The sequence below is a fragment of the Megalobrama amblycephala genome, linkage group LG14 (assembly GCF_018812025.1).
Source record: "Megalobrama amblycephala isolate DHTTF-2021 linkage group LG14, ASM1881202v1, whole genome shotgun sequence".
NCBI classification, from domain to species: Eukaryota; Metazoa; Chordata; class Actinopteri; order Cypriniformes; family Xenocyprididae; genus Megalobrama; species Megalobrama amblycephala.
In genome coordinates, this window is record NC_063057.1 from 2,460,457 (window position 1) to 2,479,855 (window position 19,399).

At 37.2% G+C, this 19,399-nt stretch overlaps 1 protein-coding gene across 23 annotated transcripts in view; it reads left to right on the forward strand.

The window, feature by feature from the left end:
* Positions 1-19,399, forward strand: part of plekha5 (pleckstrin homology domain containing, family A member 5) — a 183,663-nt gene that overhangs the window by 79,695 nt on the left and 84,569 nt on the right. Inside the window, exon 1 of one of the 23 annotated variants that reach the window (XM_048155920.1) lies at positions 681-829. The exons of the other annotated variants lie outside the window; for them this stretch is intronic. The gene's annotated coding sequence lies outside the window, so the exon portion shown is untranslated. Of the gene's footprint in view, positions 1-680; positions 830-19,399 lie in introns of those variants that run through there. 23 annotated transcript variants of the gene reach the window in all.

Consider the following 19,399-nt stretch of genomic DNA (forward strand, 5'->3'; position numbering starts at 1 on the left):
GAAATGTTGAATTGTGTGTTAATAATTGCATAATAATGCATAATTATATAATGCATAATAAATAATGCATAATTATATAAATTATAAATTATATAAATAATAAATAATGCATAATTATATATTATTATATTATATTATATTATAAACTATAATATATTTAATTATAAACTATAATATATTATATTTTATTATTATTATATTATATTATATTATAAAATAATTAAAAAATAAATTTTCATGGCAAATAAAAATATATTTTTGATTAATATACAGAAAAATATACAGTGATAACATTAGATTAGATTATATATATAAAGCCTTTTTTATATTTCTCAGTGATTATATTAGATTATATTGTTATGTATCAATATCTATCTATCTATCTATCTATCTATCTATCTATCTATCTATCTATCTATCTACATTGAAAATACATTTTTATTTCTCAGATTACTTGCCATCAAGTTATTTTTTTTAAACCCTGATTGTATTTTTTTTATGGTGCATGTCTATGAAACACAATATCCTGATGTAATTGTACCTAGTGTTCTGAGCATGCTCAGTAAGAGCCAAGCACTAGAGAGAGAGAGAGATCAGCCGCTGCAGCAGCTGTGTGAAAGCAGCATCTCTCTCTCTCTCTCTCTCTCTGCTGTCATTGCTCGTGGAGAGACGTCAGGAAACAGAACTATTGGCAGTTTGTCATGGAAGACAGCCAGTGAAGGCAGTTTAGACATACATACACACTCTCCTTCTCTCTCACACGCACACACAAGCGGTTGTGTAAGTCGCTCCAATCTCTGCTGGATTTATCATGAAGCTCTCACCTGCGGTAAGTGTGTATGCATATAAAAATGTGTGTCTCTTCACCTGTATGTCATCAAAATCCAATTCACAAATGTATTGGTGTTTAATGTTGCTGGCATCATATTTTGCATGCTGAATTTTGACTTAGATTGGGAAAAGCTCTGTGTGTTTCTGCCTTGCTGGGCTTTTGGAAAGAGGATAATGATTTTTGGTCACTGTCGATATAAAATGTCCCTCTGTGTCTCTGTGCTCACTGTACTGTATATCCATAACTGAGACTCTGAGGAGGGCAGAAGTACTGACGTTCTTTCATGACTGATGGATTGATGTAGAACTTTCACAGGCTTATGGATTACTCGGATATACGCGTGCAAAGGAGAATTTTTTATTCAAAAGTTCTTCCATCGCTTTTTAAGAATCGCTCTTGAAATTCCACACGGCTTCTGGATAGAGAAACGTCTAAAGTGAAAGATCCATGAACCCTGAAATAAGGATACGGAGGCGCTGACTGTGTTTGGAATAGCAAACTGCCATACTACGATCTCGCCAGTAGTTAGTATGCAGTAGTTATGTACACAGTAGGCAAATTATGCAAAGAATGCCAGGATGATCTAATATGTTTGCCAAATAAGAGCTGGTATTTTTTTTTTTTTTTTTACTTTTTCGGAGAGGTACTTTTCCCCAGAATGCAATGCTCTGAACATGATCTTCCATTTTTTTCTCAGTGTTTTCATATATATATATATATATATATATATATATATATATATATATATATATATATATATATATATGTATATGTGTGTGTGTGTGTGTGTGTGTGTGTGTATATATATGTGTGTGTGTGTGTGTGTGTGTGTGTGTGTGTGTGTGTATATATTTAAATCAAGTAAAATGACTCAAAATAAAGTAATTTAAGCATAACAAAGTCAACTTCAATCATATAAAATGTAATTTACCAACATCAAAATTTTGGCCAGTTAAAATGCTGAGTGGCTAGTAACTTTGAAAAACAACTAGCCACAGTGGCTGGTGAGCAAAAAAGTTAATGTCAAGCCCTGTGTGTATATATATGTGTGTGTGTGTGTGTGTGTGTGTGTGTGTATATGTGTATACACACACACACACACACACACATATATATAATGTGTGTGTGTGTATATATATAATATATATATATATATATATGTGTGTGTGTGTGTATGTATATATGAATGTGTATACATATATATACACATGCATATCTTCATATATACAAACATACATATACATATATACACAAGCACACACATACATGTACGTACATACGCACACACGTATATATGTACACACAGACACACATTTATGTACTGTGTATATACAGTATGTATATATGTGTATATATATATATATGCATGTATGTATGCGTATAAGTGTGTGTGTGTGTGTGTGTGTATATATATATATATATATATATATATATATATATATATATACACACACACACACCACATATATATACACATACATATATATACACATACATGTGTGTGTGTACGTACATGTATGTGTGTGCTTGTGTATACATGTATTTTATGTATATTTGCAGTAAGCAATAAGCTAGCATTCTATTCCGAACATAGCCACGTTGACGTATGCATTTCATTGTTAGCATTTCCCAGCATGCATCTGCCTTCAGTGAGTTTGTAAAGCCCTTCAGGGTCCTTGATTCTTGACTGTATAGAGAGTCATTATGCTGTTCATCAGTGACTCACAGTAAGACTTCAGCGAGAGTAACAAGCATTCACACTAAAACACAAATGCGCAGGGACTTGTGAAAAGAACGCATATTGAAGCGTTGGCATGCATGACTGCATCCTCGTACAAGCATGTAAACACGTACTTAAAGTCACAGGGACATGAGGTTTGCAGTTTATAGTTATATAACATCTGAGAGCGGCTATCAGAAGCCAGTCCAACGCTCTTATCTTCCTCTCTCCTCCCAGAGGAAATCTCGCCCTATCTTACCGATCGCCTCCAGAAGGTGCGGGAGTGAGATATTCAGCGCACGTTACGTAGCCAGAGGGATTTTTTTTAGGCATTTAATGCCAGCTTCTTTTTGCCTAGTTCCCTAAATCTGACTAATTATAACATCTAGCAACCCGGTGCACAAAGGAAAATATTGAGAAGGAAATAACAAGCTGTGTGTTAGTCGGTGGTAGTCGTCTTGTTCCACGCTAAATTGCTCTGGAAGCAGCCCACTCCTTTGTAAAGTGATTAACGTGTGCCGCTGTCCGTCTCCTGCGAGCCGTGTGGAGACAGCAGCAGAAGCGGCTAATGAGACGCCTTGTCAGGTGTGGCGGAGACGGTGAGCTCATTCTGTCTCTCCGGAGACTAGCACTAAACTGCTGTTTGCTCTGTAGTTAGAAAAGTTCGATGGAAATCAGGCCAGAAATATAAGGCCTGTTATTCTTGCACTCTTGGATTTTGTGGTGAGGAGGAGAAGTTTGTGGAGGAATAATGATGCCTGCACCAAAATTAGGGGGCTGAAAACTGGAGTCAGACATGAACCTAGTATTTTGTCCATCATTATGTTCAAAATAGTTAAAAATAGGTTGGAGAGTAGATGGTTTCAGAGGGTTAGTGATGCCCATCCCAAACTGTGGGCTGAAAACATGGCAGAGTGCATCAGGATTATTATAGATTTTTCATTTTGTTTTTATTTTAATATTTAATTATTATTATAATTTTTTTTTTTTTTTTTTTTTTTAGTTTTCAAAGTTAATTTTTTGTTTAGTTTTCTACTTTATTCAAACTTTATTTAATTTATTTAGCTTTTCTTGTATATTAGTAATGAAATGAGAGTGATGATGAGTGAAAATGTTGTATTTACACCTATGTGGTCATAACCAAATTCAAGAAAGTTGAATTATATTATATTATATTATATTATATTATATTATATTATATTATATTATATTATATTATATTATATATTTTACTATATTTAATATAATGTAATATAATATATTATCATTTAAAAAATAGTCATATTTTTATTTTATTTAAAATTAAATGAATGTATTTTTGCATTAAAAATACATTTTCATTGCCAATAAAAAATCTATTTCTCAGTGATTAGATTAAATTGTTAATTAAATAAAATTATATTAAATTTATATATATAATTTATATATTATATAAATTATATATTATACTTATAATATATAATATAATTTATATAATTTATAATATATGTATAAATTATTAAAAAAAAAAAAAAAAAATATATATATATATATATATATATATATATATATATATATATATATATATATATATATATATATAAAATTTACTATTAATTTAATTTATGTAATTAAATGTTATTTATTTTTATTATTATTATTATTATTATTACTATTGGGTTTTTTTTTATTCACTTTTGACAATTACCTTTTATCATTTTAAAAAATGCACTTATTGCAGTTATATGAATTTCTTTGAAATTCTTTTCACTTTCCATTTTACTTCCTGTTTGATTTCTTAATTCAAATTCTCAATGCAATTGATAGTATTTTGTGTTTGTTTTATTTTAGCCTTTCCAGAGTTTTCTAGTGCGGTTTTATTTGCTTTTTATTTAAATTAAATGTTTTAGTGCTTTACCGTCGTTGAACTTTTCAGCACAGTTTAGTGTTGTTATTATCTAGTGGTATTTTCATGTTTAATGCAGGCGGCTCGTTGTGTACCACATATCTAAAACTAAAATTAATTTGTGTTCTTTTCAGTTCTTCTCCGACTCGTAAGTAAGAGATGTTTTAGAAGAATTATGTGGTCCGAAAACATGACTGAGTGACAGTGACACCATATAATTCAATATTTTGTCCTCTACTCTAATACGCAATTCTAGTAAGTCACACTCAGTGACAAGCGATTAATGATGTTACCCTAAATTATGGGTTAAAATGAATTGTGGTTGACTGAGCTGAAGGAACTCAATATTTTCTCAGCGACCCAAAGTCAGAGTGATTTGAGCAATGTTTTCTTTCTGCTGTCGGGCAGGATTCGTCCGAGCTGCAGCAATCGGTGCGTTTGCTCTTGCGAAAACTTTATTGTGCTCAGTGACTGTTGTCTTACGCATGAAACGAAGCGGTTGACCTCGCAGCATTTCTGTGAGCTGAATTCATGTGAAAAGTGCTGGAGTTTTCACCGTTGACAGCTCCAGACTCTGTTCCACTGCAGTTCACATGATTACAGGCCGTCCTGCGCTCATCCAATAAATTACAATCATTTAAAACGCAGGCGCCACATAGACTATTTTATATTTCTGTTCCTTTCAGGGTTTAACATATCTACCATCTATCATTCTATCTTTCTATCCATCCATCATTCTATCCATCCAGCTGTCCAACTGTCCATCCATCAATTTGTCTGACTCTATCCATACCTCCATCCATCCATCCATCCATCCATCCATCCATAAGCATCCTTGAGCCCTGGAAAGGTGCTATATAAATAAAACATTACCATCCATCCATCCCTTTAAATTCAGCAATTGATTTGTTGTTTAAAAACAACCCAGGGCCCCATCATGCAAATGAAAAAGAAAGAATTGCAATTGAATTTAAACTCCCAGGTGCTTTTTTAAGTGTGCATGTCTTTTAACCATCTTTAAATATCCTGAAACATCCACCAGCCTCATCCAGAGGGAAGCCAGACTCAGCTTAACGTGGGCATTTCAAAGCTCGCTTTACTGTCTTTCATTTCTCAGCTTACCCTGACCATATTCTCAACTCTGTCAGAGGGTTTTAGCGCATTAGTGGTGGTATGTAGCCATTCGCACTACTGTCGGAGTGTCTGAAAGACTCAGTGGGACGTAGAGTTAGGGAGGGGAGGTCGACAGCCAGGCAAGGTGAGCCCGTACACGACTGCATAGCATTAGCGCTTGCATCGCAATCCTCACCTGAATTCTTGCTTTGTGCTTTTATCGCTGATAAAGGGGAAAAATAACAGAGACGAAACTCACAGAATTCAGATATTTCCCCAGAGCCTGAAGGAGAACAGCGCTTCCCTCAGCAACAACAAAGGCATCGAGCAACGGCGTCTTTACAGAAACATCGTTTAAAATCGGGGCCCGTTAATTGAGTCGTTGAGGGAGATGCCGCTTGTCTAGAAGGATTTACATAAAGGGAGGGAAATGTTCTCTGGGCCTTCGACACTTTGGGTCTTTTTGATTTCGGCTTCTGCCGGCACATCGGTCCCAGTCGCCTCCTACAATAACACACTCATCCATCAAGACATAATTGCTAATATTGGCCGACCGTGTTATTAATATCGTGGTGCTGTGGATCATTTTTTTCAGCAGTGAGGATATTACAATGCCAAGCCTCATGAATTGCACACTGATACAAATCTAGATGGCCTTTTATATAATAGCTTATTGTAGCAAACTGACTTTTATTGGCTGGTGGTGCAACAACAGAGATTCATCGAGGGAGAAAACTGACTCACTTGCTGCAGAACCGTCACGTCACGTTCGCTTTCTCCATCCATAAATGCTACTTTACCACTCAAACCAGGCCGATATCAGGATATGCGTTTCTTTTTGCAGCAGCTCGGCTCTTGAGACAGTAATTGGTGTCATGCTGACAGATTTGGTAATGCGACGGGATCAATGTGATGCATCAATAATTCACACTTCCTTTTAAGCCGTGATTGATGCTCGCCTGACAAACAACATGCACCGGTTTTGTCACCCCTTTTTTTACGCCGTTGGGTATCAGTGTCACTCGGTACACATTACACATCACAGGTAGTCAGATATGTCGGGATCCGTTCCACAGGCTTGATCTAAGTCTTGTCCCCACTTTGCGAGACTGTTCCATCTCAGCGGCTTTCATCTCGCAACTAGTGGAGGCATCTTATCAGCAGCTCTGGCGAGGCGCCCTTCGCCAATCTGTCTCTCTAATCTCTCCGGCCTCGCTCGTATCAGCTCTCTCCTCTGTGAAAACCCTTCTGGTTTTCCTGCCCATCTTTTCCCAAATTACTAGGAAAGCACAAACAGAAGCTGTTGATTTCCCCATGTTTAATTAGTGTTGAAAAAACACGTCTTAATCCTGATCTCTGGAGCGGTCAGTGAGTTGTCGGCCAGCGTGCTGATGGATTCCTCAGACTTTATGTTCTATGCTAGACGTGTCTAAAGTATAAGTGCCTGCACTTTAACATGGATTTTCTTTTGTAGATGGATAGACAGTTTATTGGTCCCTGAGGGTGAATTTGGTGCATAACAAAAGCCGAATTAAGTGTAAATTGCTCATAAAACACCACCACACGTCTGCATAGTGCAATCAAACGAAGTGTAAAGTGGGAAATAAAAATCTAATATGCTGTATGCTGCCAATATCTTAATGTGATTTATACAAGTAGGACAAGTTCCTGGATGAGCATCGTTTACGGTCCTTTATCTAATTTAACACTCACTTAATCTTTAAAAAACACTAAGAATTTAATATAAAAAAAATTATTACCTGTTTTTATATTGTATTGTTGCAATGCAAAGATTCACTTTCGTCCTTTAAAACTAGTATTGTTTTGTGCATATGATTTTTGTCTATGACTCTTTCTATAGGTTATATTGTTGCTCCAGTAGATCTTTATGAGTCATTTGAATTACTTACTCAATCATTTTTGTTCAACAACACTGATTCATTCATGAACTAAACAAGTGATTGTTTTATGAGTGAGTCTTTTGAATCATTCACTCAATTTGTTTATCAACACTGATTCATTCAGCAATGGAACAAGCAATTTTCTTTATGAGTGAGTCTTTTGAATCATTCACCCAATCGATATGTTCAAAAACAGTGAATCATTCACTCAGCTGATTCATTCAGGAACCAATCAAGTGACTTTAAATGTGAAAGTGATATGTGCCAAGTACAGTAACCCATACATTTGTCCTCTGCCTTTAACCCATCCAAGTTAGTGCACACACACACACAGTGGGCAGCCATTTTACTGTGGCACATGGGGAGCGATTGCGGGTTAGGTGCCTCACTCAAGTCATTTCCTGTCGGTATTGAGAATCGAACCTGCAACCTTCAGGTTACCAGTCTGACTCTCTAACCATTAGGCCACGACTGAGCAAGAACCAATTTGTTCAAAAGCATTGAATTATTCACTCAACTGATTCATTCTAAACACTGATTAATTCAGGAACGGAACAAATTAATTTAGTTGTATACCTTGTGTGTTTGCCCTGAAGTGAAAGAATCATTATAGTACCAAATACTCCACTTCTCCAATTAGGGTTTATGTACCTTGCAGCTCTTCAAGCATTCATTCATCTAATCCAATCCTCATTTCCATCCAATCTGTAAAGCAGAAAATCCATGCTGCCAACCCTCCATGACTGAATCCAGCAGAGCTGTGGCCAATGAGTTTACAATTACACACTTTTAGACCCTTGAGCAAGGAAACAGAGGCCATTTCAGAGCCGAACCAGAGAGTCAGAATCATACGGGCTGGACGTATGGCTTACATAGTCTCGCTCTAAGGTTTTGTCTTAATGGATGTGTCATGTTAACGGTTTATGACCCTGCTAGCAGGCAGTGAATGACTTACATAATAATGCTTTTTGATACACTGGCTGATCTTGACAAGGCCGTTGCGTGTGTATGACAACCTTGTGTAGCGGCACACAATGGGCTGTTTTTTTGCAGTGCACAGCACAATGTCACACTCGGAGCGAAGCACATGGCAGTCAGCAGCACACAATTATGCAGCACAGATGAGCTCTCACTCTCCATCACGCTGAGCGGCCTCATTCTTTCACCATCCCTAGCCTCTTTCGACCCTTCGAGCGAGCTCTTTTCATCGCTTGGAGTCAGTGCTCATGAGTTACTGCTGGGGTAATAGAGGAAGACCTGTCAATATGCCTTTACTGTCCTCGATCCTCTGTGTCACTGAACGGACACACACATTCATATACCCAGTGTACAGTATATATATATTTCATACTATTTTAAGACTTTCTTCTATTTGAAACGCTATATATGTAGGAAACACTCCAAATAACTCCCAAAATGTGACTTCCAAAATGTGAAAAACCATTCCTGATGTCATCTACTTCCAACTTTGTCCTAAATATTATATTTAATATTATACTATAATATAATAATATAAAAATAAATAAAATTGGTTAACATAATTTGCTGATACAGATATGGTAACTTATATTGTTCACTTGTAGGGGTTGGAGTGTTTTGTCTGTTTGTCTTAATGGTTGATTCTGTGATTTTTAAGCATTTTTAACTGCAGTTTTTCAGTCATCTTGCTTTCCTTTGTAATGTGGTTAAATATATTACTTGGGAAATTGTGATCTGCAGTGCCACACCATTTTTCATATCTGTATTTATCTTTCTTTTTGTAGGGCGACAATGTACATAAATCTACATAAAACTAGTGTGAAATATGGTGCTCTCACTGGATGATTCTTGTTTTATAAGCTACTGTTTTTGGTAGGAAAATCTACAACGATAAATGCCATGATTTATTCTTAAAAAATGAACAGGATAGGACTAAGATTAAGCACTGCTAGAAAACAGCTGGTGTTTAGTCAGATCATGTACGCAAGTTGTTTAGAAGTGCTTAGTTTGTGTTTGAATGTTTAGTAGAAGAGAAAAAAAGTTTATTTCTTCATGTAGGATGGGTGGTATACGGGTAATATGGCTCAAGCAGGTTGTAGCATCTCTAAAATTAAGTCTGTCCAAAATAAACCGTGCACAGCAGGCGAAGCTCTCATGTAAAGTTTGTGTGGAAACCCTCGAGTTATTTTAACAGTGAAAACTAGCACAGTAGTTAGTGAATTTCCATTCCGGTAGTAAAAGTACTATTACCTAACTAAATGGTTCACTATGGAAATGTGGTCTCGAAATGATCATAATGGATGTGGCCACTCATGCTGAAACTGCTCGTGAAACCTTTTGTGCTCCCAGACTAATATATATGATTGGAGTCTGTTGCTTACAGATGTCTGAGAGGAAATGACATATTTGAGTAGCGCTAACTCATTATTTAAACATTCGTCTGCTCACAACATGCAAATGAAGTCCATTAGTGAGCAATTTAACAGACGGTGATTGACACCCTGAACTTGAGGAGCAGTTGTCATGCTTTAATTATAAAGTATGAATGTGGTCTGATAGTTATTATGGTTATATCATTATGATGTATTACGTTTTCCCATGCTAACCGATCATTATGTTGCACTGGAAACAATTTTGAATCTGTATTTGTAAGATATGGGCTGTTTTGCAGCCTACTTTTATTCTCCCCATTGTAGGTCTCCGTGGATAGCTGTGATTGATTAATCAAGTTTTTGGCAAATTAAAAATACACCTATGAAATTCCTTGATTGAAATCTATTTAACAATTTAACATGCCACTTTTGCATCATGAATCATTTGTCTGCATTGCAGGGCTTTAATATGTTACTAAAATGGTTGCAAATGTGTCACTAATACAAATTTTGTGACAATTTACCATGTATTTACCGTTGTTGACAGTAAAAGATGCACGCAACAGTAATGACTCAGATTGAACATATTATTTTTGATGAATCAGTCAAGAAGTTTTATGAATCAACCTTAAAGGGATAATTCACCCAAAAAAGAAAAAATTGTCATCAGTTTCTCACTCTCAAGTCGTTCCAAACCAGTAAGACTTTCGTTCATCTTCGAAAAACGAATAAAGATATTTTAAATGAAATCTGAGCAACTTTGTTGCTTCAAAAAGTTCATTAAGAGATTATAAAATAAATCCATATGAATCGACTGTTTTTTCTGAAGAGACTCGATTGCTTTATATGATGAACAGATTGAATTTAGGCTTTTATTCACATAGAAACATTGATCAGCGAACATAAACAGAAGCTCAACCGTACTTGCTTGTGAGAATGAACCTCATTGGTTCTTGATGAAGCTCAAACGTGCTGCGTAAGATGAGAATGAAGCTCATTGATTCTTACAGAAGCTCAAATGTGCTGCATACCACGAAAATGAACCTCATTGGCTCTTACAGAAGCTCAAATGTGCTGCGTAACACGAGAATGAACCTCATTGGTTCTTGAGGAAGCTCAAATATGCTGCGTACCACGAAAATGAACCTCATTGGCTCTTACAGAAGCTCAAATGTGCTGCGTAACACGAGAATGAACCTCATTGGTTCTTGCAGAAGCTCAAACGTGTTGCGTAACACGAAAATGAACCTCATTGGCTCTTACAGAAGCTCAAATGTGCTGCGTAACACGAGAATGAACCTCATTGGTTCTTGAGGAAGCTCAAATATGCTGCGTACCACGAAAATGAACCTCATTGGCTCTTACAGAAGCTCAAATGTGCTGCGTAACACGAGAATGAACCTCATTGGTTCTTGAGGAAGCTCAAACATGCTGCGTACCACGAAAATGAACCTCATTGGCTCTTACAGAAGCTCAAATGTGCTGCGTAACACGAGAATGTTCCTCATTGGGTCTTGAGGAAGCTCAAATGTGCTGTGTAGCGCGAGAATGATCCTCATTGGTTCTTGCTGAAGCTCAAACGTGCTGCATAACACGAGAATGATCCTCATTGGTTCTTGCTGAAGCTCAAACGTGCTGCATAACACGAGAATGATCCTCATTGGTTCTTGCAGAAGCTCAAATGTGCTGCGTAATACGAGAATGAACCTCATTGGTTCTTACAGAAACTCAAATGTGCTGCGTAACACGAGAATGAACCTCATTGGTTCTTACAGAAGCTCAAATGTGCTGCGTAACATGAGAATGAACCTCACTGGGTCTTGAGGAAGCTCAAACGTGCTGCATAACACGAGAATGATCCTCATTGGTTCTTGCAGAAGCTCAAATGTGCTGCATAACACGAGAATGATCCTCATTGGTTCTTGCAGAAGCTCAAACGTGCTGCATAACACAAGAATGAACCTCATTGGTTCTTACAGAAGCTCAAATGTGCTGCATAACACGAGAATGATCCTCATTGGTTCTTACAGAAACTCAAATGTGCTGCGTAACACGAGAATGAACCTCATTGGTTCTTGCAGAAGCTCAAACGTGTTGCGTAACACGAGAATGAACCTCATTGGTTCTTACAGAAGCTCAAATGTGCTGCGTAACACGAGAATGAACCTCATTGGTTCTTACAGAAGCTCAAATGTGCTGCGTAACACGAGAATGAACCTCATTGGTTCTTGCAGAAGCTCAAACGTGCTGCATAACACGAGAATGATCCTCATTGGTTCTTACAGAAACTCAAATGTGCTGCGTAACACGAGAATGAACCTCATTGGTTCTTGCAGAAGCTCAAACGTGTTGCGTAACACGAGAATGAACCTCATTGGTTCTTACAGAAGCTCAAATGTGCTGCGTAACACGAGAATGAACCTCATTGGTTCTTACAGAAGCTCAAATGTGCTGCGTAACACGAGAATGAACCTCATTGGTTCTTACAGAAGCTCAAATGTGCTGCGTCATGAGAATGAACCTCATTGGGTCTTAAGGAAGCTCAAACGTGTTGCGTAACACGAGAATGATCCTCATTGGTTCTTGCAGAAACTCAAATGTGCTGCGTAACACGAGAATGAACCTCATTGGGTCTTAAGGAAGCTCAAACGTGTTGCGTAACACGAGAATGAACCTCATTGGTTCTTACAGAAACTCAAATGTGCTGCGTAACACGAGAATGAACCTCATTGGTTCTTACAGAAGCTCAAATGTGCTGTGTAACACGAGAATGAACCTCACTGGGTCTTGAGGAAGCTCAAACGTGCTGCATAACACGAGAATGATCCTCATTGGTTCTTGCAGAAGCTCAAACGTGCTGCGTAACACGAGAATGAACCTCATTGGTTCTTGCAGAAGCTCAAATGTGCTGCATAACACGAGAATGATCCTCATTGGTTCTTGCTGAAGCTCAAACGTGCTGCATAACACGAGAATGATCCTCATTGGTTCTTGCAGAAGCTCAAACGTGCTGCATAACACGAGAATGATCCTCATTGGTTCTTGCAGAAGCTCAAATGTGCTGCATAACACGAGAATGATCCTCATTGGTTCTTACAGAAACTCAAATGTGCTGCGTAACACGAGAATGAACCTCATTGGTTCTTGCAGAAGCTCAAACGTGTTGCGTAACACGAGAATGAACCTCATTGGTTCTTACAGAAACTCAAATGTGCTGCGTAACACGAGAATGAACCTCATTGGTTCTTGCAGAAGCTCAAACGTGTTGCGTAACACGAGAATGAACCTCATTGGTTCTTACAGAAGCTCAAATGTGCTGCGTAACACGAGAATGAACCTCATTGGTTCTTGCAGAAGCTCAAACGTGCTGCATAACACGAGAATGAACATCATTGGTTCTTGCAGAAGCTCAAACGTGTTGCGTAACACGAGAATGAACCTCATTGGTTCTTACAGAAACTCAAATGTGCTGCGTAACACGAGAATGAACCTCATTGGTTCTTGCAGAAGCTCAAACGTGTTGCGTAACACGAGAATGAACCTCATTGGTTCTTGCAGAAGCTCAAATGTGCTGCGTAACACGAGAATGAACCTCATTGGTTCTTGTGGAAGCGAAACATCTTCTAAACAACCTTTATGGGGCAATTTTGTAATTTTTCAACATTGATAATTTGGTCATTTACTTTCAGGTGTCAGTGATGCACTAAGTTTTATTTACTTTTCATATTCATATATATATATATATTACTTTTTCTGTATGTGTTTTTGTTAGTTTGCATCAGTCATGATGTTAGTATTTAGTATTTAGTTTCTGGTATAGTACCAAAGCCAACATTGTGATGTGGAGCCAGCCCTACTATGCAGTACATTTTCTCTCCGATCATCCCCTGCATTTACAGCCGCAGTGTTTTTTTGAGTCGAGGGATATAGTTTGTCATCTGTGGATTAAGGACTGACTGGAAATCTTTAACTGCGTAAGAAAATCCACATGTTGTGCGCAAGGCTCATCCGTAAAGCCAGCGAGCGCATTTGTGATTAAGTCCCTTCGTCGCGGGGGAACGTCAAGGCTACGTGTTTGGCTTTTAAAGTCATGAATGATTGAGTGGATAGAAAGATGCCAGGTTATATTCCTATCAGCCTGAGCCTCCGGATGTCTGTAGTCTCCAGGAGTCACCTTATGTAATCTGGGAATCTGCTTGCTCAAAGAAGCCGTTCCCAGCGGTCGACTGACACAATCTGTATCACGGTCCTGTGTTGAATCATACATTTAGCGTGCACATTAGCAGGCAGATATTCTGAGAATCCTGCTCCGGTAAAACGCATAACATGACCCGACTACAGAGCCTGAATCACAGCGTTTGGTCCAGGAGAGATGAGTGCTCAGCGTGGGCGTAGAGGAGAGAGTGGAGGGAAGGAGATGTCGCTCAGAGAGTGACATCCACCCACAGACAGACCTGGTGCTCACCACAGGATCCACAGCAGAGCAGCGGGAGGCCGAGGTTCAGCGCGATTCGCTGCACACAGAGAAAATGAACCAGTTCACTTAATAGGAAGAGAGCAGGATTGCTGCATTGTTACAGTCATTTAACACCTTTGCAACTAAGCAGATTGCAAAGAGAGACTATAAAACAGATCCTGCTCTGAAATCTGATTGGATGAACCACAGTTCAAGTCATTTAGAAATTGTCAGTATACTTAGATTACTTTCCTGTACTAACTTTGGGCCTGTTTACACAACATTGTTTTCAACTAAAAATGGAAAACGTTTTATTTGTACACGTCGACAGCGTTTTGGCGTCCTGAAAATGCAAACTTTTGAAAACTGGTTTCAAAGTGCAAGTTTTTGAAAGCTACACCGTTATCGTCTCTGTGTAGACTACAAAAATGCAAATTTGTGAAAACAATGACGTCATGTGCTTGTGTATTATGTGTTCAGTCTATAGGCGCGTAGTGTTTCTTTACAAACTGACATCGCCATCTACTGGCCTAGCATCATACAGCGTTTTTAGCTGTTTTCGCGGATCCGTGTGAACGGGGATTATTTTGACAACATTGTCGTCTGTACGCAAAACTTTTCAAAAACAAAGGAAAAACTTTATCAATTTTAGCATATTGTTGACGTGTAAACATTGCCTTTATATAACATTGTTATTATTATTATTATTATTATTATTAATTTTAATGTTTTCTTATGGGGTAAGGACATTTCTAAATTTTCTAAAATGTTTTTTTTTTGTTTTTATTTTTATTGTTTTATGGATTTTAAATGTTCTTATAGAGTTAACTAATTTTTATTTTTATTATTATATATTTTAGTTTTAATGTTTTTTTATGGAGTAAGAAAATGTTAACATTTTTTGCGGAGTTAAATAATTATTTTTATTCATTTATTTGATTGATTTTTATTTTTAATGTATTATTTAATTATTATTTTTTTATGGTGCAAGGTAAGATTTTTTTACTTTTTATAGAGTTAAAGATTTCCAGTCAGTATTTAATAATAATAATAATAATAATAATAATATAAAAACTAAATATTATTAATACTTTTATATTATATTTTTTTATAATTATATATTTAATAAATGCTTATGTTTTTTTTTAAGTTTCATAAACTTTCTTTGCCTTCATTCTCGAAGTTCTGATTCTAATTTCTGATTAGATGAGCTTGAACCCTAAGCTGTTGTGTAAAGTGCAGATAAACATGCACATGTGAATGCACACAATTTATTAATATGTTTATTAATAATTTGCAAAAAAGGAATGCAAAAAGAAAAATTCTGAATTGCAAAAAGAATGTCTAAGAATTCTCTTTATACAGTATGTGTTAAAATGTCTGTCCTGCTCATGGTCCATGCTCATGGATTAATGCTTTAGCATCCTGTATTGTGCAAATAATAGTAGTTATGATGTTTGGCGGTTTGCTGGTTTCAGAGTGAAATGCCCCTAGAACTCTAAAGCATCTGCCAAACCACTGTCTCCAGCAAAGACGATGTCTCGACAACTTTTGCCCGAACTCTGAGAGCGAGCCCAGTGCAGAAGGGGGAAAATAACATGGTTTATGAGAATGTGGCATGTAATACTATATCCATCCATTTCCTCAGAATTTCCAACATAAGCTGAAAGGATTGTAGGTATGAAACATTGCCATCAGCTGCAAGTTTTTGTATTAGCAAAGTTTCTAGGACCCCATGCGAGCTGTGGTAAACAGAATTTCAGCATCAGCACAGACCCTTCGTCCTCAACACTATTGTGTTGGCCTATCAGAGGCCTGAGGGGTTTAATAACCAGGTTTCATCTTGTATCTGTCCAGACTTTTCCACAGAACTGTGCTGTTGTTTTATGATAACTGCTTTTGAAAACTTCTCAATGGATCATTACTGGTGTGAAGAGCAGAATGAAATATTAATGTTTGATTTTGTTTGGCCCAATGAGACGGTGAATGTGGCTGTTATCGCCCAGCGTTGTTTTGCGACAGAATGCACAGAAAAGAGAGCCAATGAATTATTTAAATGAATGAAACTGAGACGGTGAACTTTTACTAGGTTACTTTAGTCTTTTTCAGCTCTGAATGGAATGGTTGGTGCTAACGAGCTAAATCTGGCTTGTTTTTTTCCTTTACATGCCCCAAAGACCTCGTTTTTATCAGTAATTTCTCTAGTTTCGTTTATAAAATACAGGTACCTCCCAAAAAATCTGACTTAAAACCACCTTAGGTGTGCTAAAAACCTCTCTTTAACCATCAGACTAGACCAACATGACCACTTCAGGCTTTTTGCGTCCATTTTAAAAAATTTTTCCCCCATTCCAAAACAGCCTCAGCTGCTAACTCTGTCCACCTCGAAAGGCCAGACCTGTCCACGCCGCTGACATTTAATGTGTCTGACATAGCCGGTGTGTGTGGGTGTGTTGAGTCCTGTGCTCCGCCATCTCCTTGACCTCCCGGGTCAGCGTGACGCCACGGCGATGCAGAAATACCCGTCTCTCCGCTTATAGTGTTTGCTTGACTCCTCTGACATTACGGCCCACTCTTCACCTGTCCTCTCCTCCCCATCATAGACGACACGGTAAATATCACACTGTTACCTTGGCAACATGCATCCAACATTCCGTTTGCATTCAGCATTCCGCATACATCCCAAAACAAACAGAAGTGTGCACCGGAGCCGTGAAGGACGACAGACAAAACGGCTCAATAAACACAACAAGAAAAGACAATATCTGTAAATATCACAGTTTTTATGATGAAATGGTGATCTGTCCATCAAGATAACATCGATTTACCCATTTTTATTATATTCGTATGCTTGGTATTTGAGTGCATATGTAATAATATGATATAAAAACTCTCTATTGTGTCTATAAATGTATATTACTACTGAGTCATTGTGAATTGATTCATTTAAAGAACTGGTTCATAAGAGTCATTTGTTGTGAATCAGACTACACTCTTTTTTTATCTCATTGCATTCAGTTGAAACTGCAAACTCACAATCACAACTTGTGTAAAATATGATCCCTTTTGCTGTGATGCTGTAGATTTGGTGAAGTTGGAGCAGGAATCATGCGTGAACATCTGTCATTCGGTTTTTGGTATATCAAGTTAAAAATAGTTCAGCTTTTAATCGAGTCTTCCATTCTGTTGAATGAAAGTACACATCCTTCATGTGAAACAAAGGATTGATGTGTGAAATATTGATTGGGTTGTGCAGATGTTGCCTGGTAGCCTTCCGGGAGCATCTAGTCAATTAACTTATTAAATATTCATGAGCCATGATTACAGCAGATTGTTTAATTCACCAGCTGATAAGAGCACTACGTCTGCCAGTCAGCCAATAAATTGTGACATCAAGTAATTCATATTCATGAACAATAACCACACTTTAGCAGCAAGATCCATGCATAGATCTTTAATATTTCACATCCTTTATTAGTTTTTTATGGGGATGCAAATTTGGCCGATACCGATAATTCTTTATACAGTAGTCAACATTTGATGTGGATCAAAACCTTTCATCAAAGTTGTCTTAAATCCTTCTTCTTAGGACAACTTTGATGAACTTTTTTGATCCACTTTAAATGTTGACTACTGTATTTAAAAACCGATAACCGATATATCGGCCGATAAATCTAAATCCCAATATTTATATCATTTTTTAAAACGCTTGATTACAAAAACAAAAGTCTGACCATTAAAAGCCATGTTCCAAGCACACAATTATAGTGATGTTATATTATATCATTACAGTTTTATGTAGCATGTTTGACAGATTTGTCAACTTTTTGAAGTGATTCCAATCACATTTCAAGCAATTCAAAACCATCATTGCAAACAGTGCATATCTGAAGTGTTTTAGCTGAAGGAAATAATCCATTATTTATCAGCTTTAATATATCGGCCAAATTTTCTTATTGGGCCGATAATGATAGCATTAAAAACGAACGATGCCGATATGGTGGCCGATATATCGTGCATCCCTATTTTTTTTTTTTTTTTTTCGCATCTGTGGCCATTTTAATTGTAGTCTAGAAGCCCTGTGTTACACTTACAGGCAAACTAAGAGTCACATGTGAGTGTGTCCCCTATAACCTGTGTCACACACTCACACGTGCTGCAGGCGAGCTTTAGTTACAGCTGCTGAACACAGCTGTGCGCTTAGAGAAACAGGAGTCGTTCCTCTCCACTGTGAACAAATGACCTCCATCACACACGTCATTCCCGCAGGCTCTTCCATAACGTTCGGTGTGTCCCATGAATCACTTATATCTGTCTACAGGAGCATACATACTTCAGTTCCACAGTAGCCGGTAATAAAACACAAAAAGGACTACATTTATGCATTTGCTGATGAAGATTTGAGTGGCGTTTGCTGTGCAAAACTTGATGCTAACTGTAGCTGGGTTTCCATCCAAACGTGAAGCGAATCTTTTCAAAGTTCGAAAAATAACAAATTCGAATTAGGTGCGTTTCCATCAAGTTGTTTGAGTGGATGACGGTGGTTTTGGTAATAAAACATCATCAGCGGAAACGCCCTATAGTCGCGTTCGTTACGTCAGAATTTATTCAGCAAATGCGTTTCCATCTCCCATTATTAGCATTAACTCTTTTTCGCACAAGTCAAAAATGACCTCAAACGAATGCAAAGACTTTTTTTGAATTAAGGGATTTTTATTCAAAATTTGGTGTTTCCATTATTCATTTCTAATGCAATACTTTAAAATCTGCATAAAAACAGGCTGATGGAAACATAGTTTATGAACTTCAAAGACACGTCCAAGACTTTGAGAAACATGACCCTAACCACACCAGATGATTTTTGGTTTTGAGTGAGCAACCAGATACGCCCATCTGTGTGGATGCCTTGTGTTCAGATCAATTCAGGTCAAGCACTTATAATACCATCTGTTTTTAAAAGTTCTGCCAGTCTGTAAACCCTCTGTCCCAGAGGACTTAAAGCTGCAGATTTGTTTCCACAATGAAGATGATATCCTGCAAAGTCAACATGAAATCAGAATTCAACCGAGTTATTTCTTAGTACATGTTCCTGATTTGATTTTAAATATATTAGTGAATATAAAGAAGTAAAACGTTTCAAA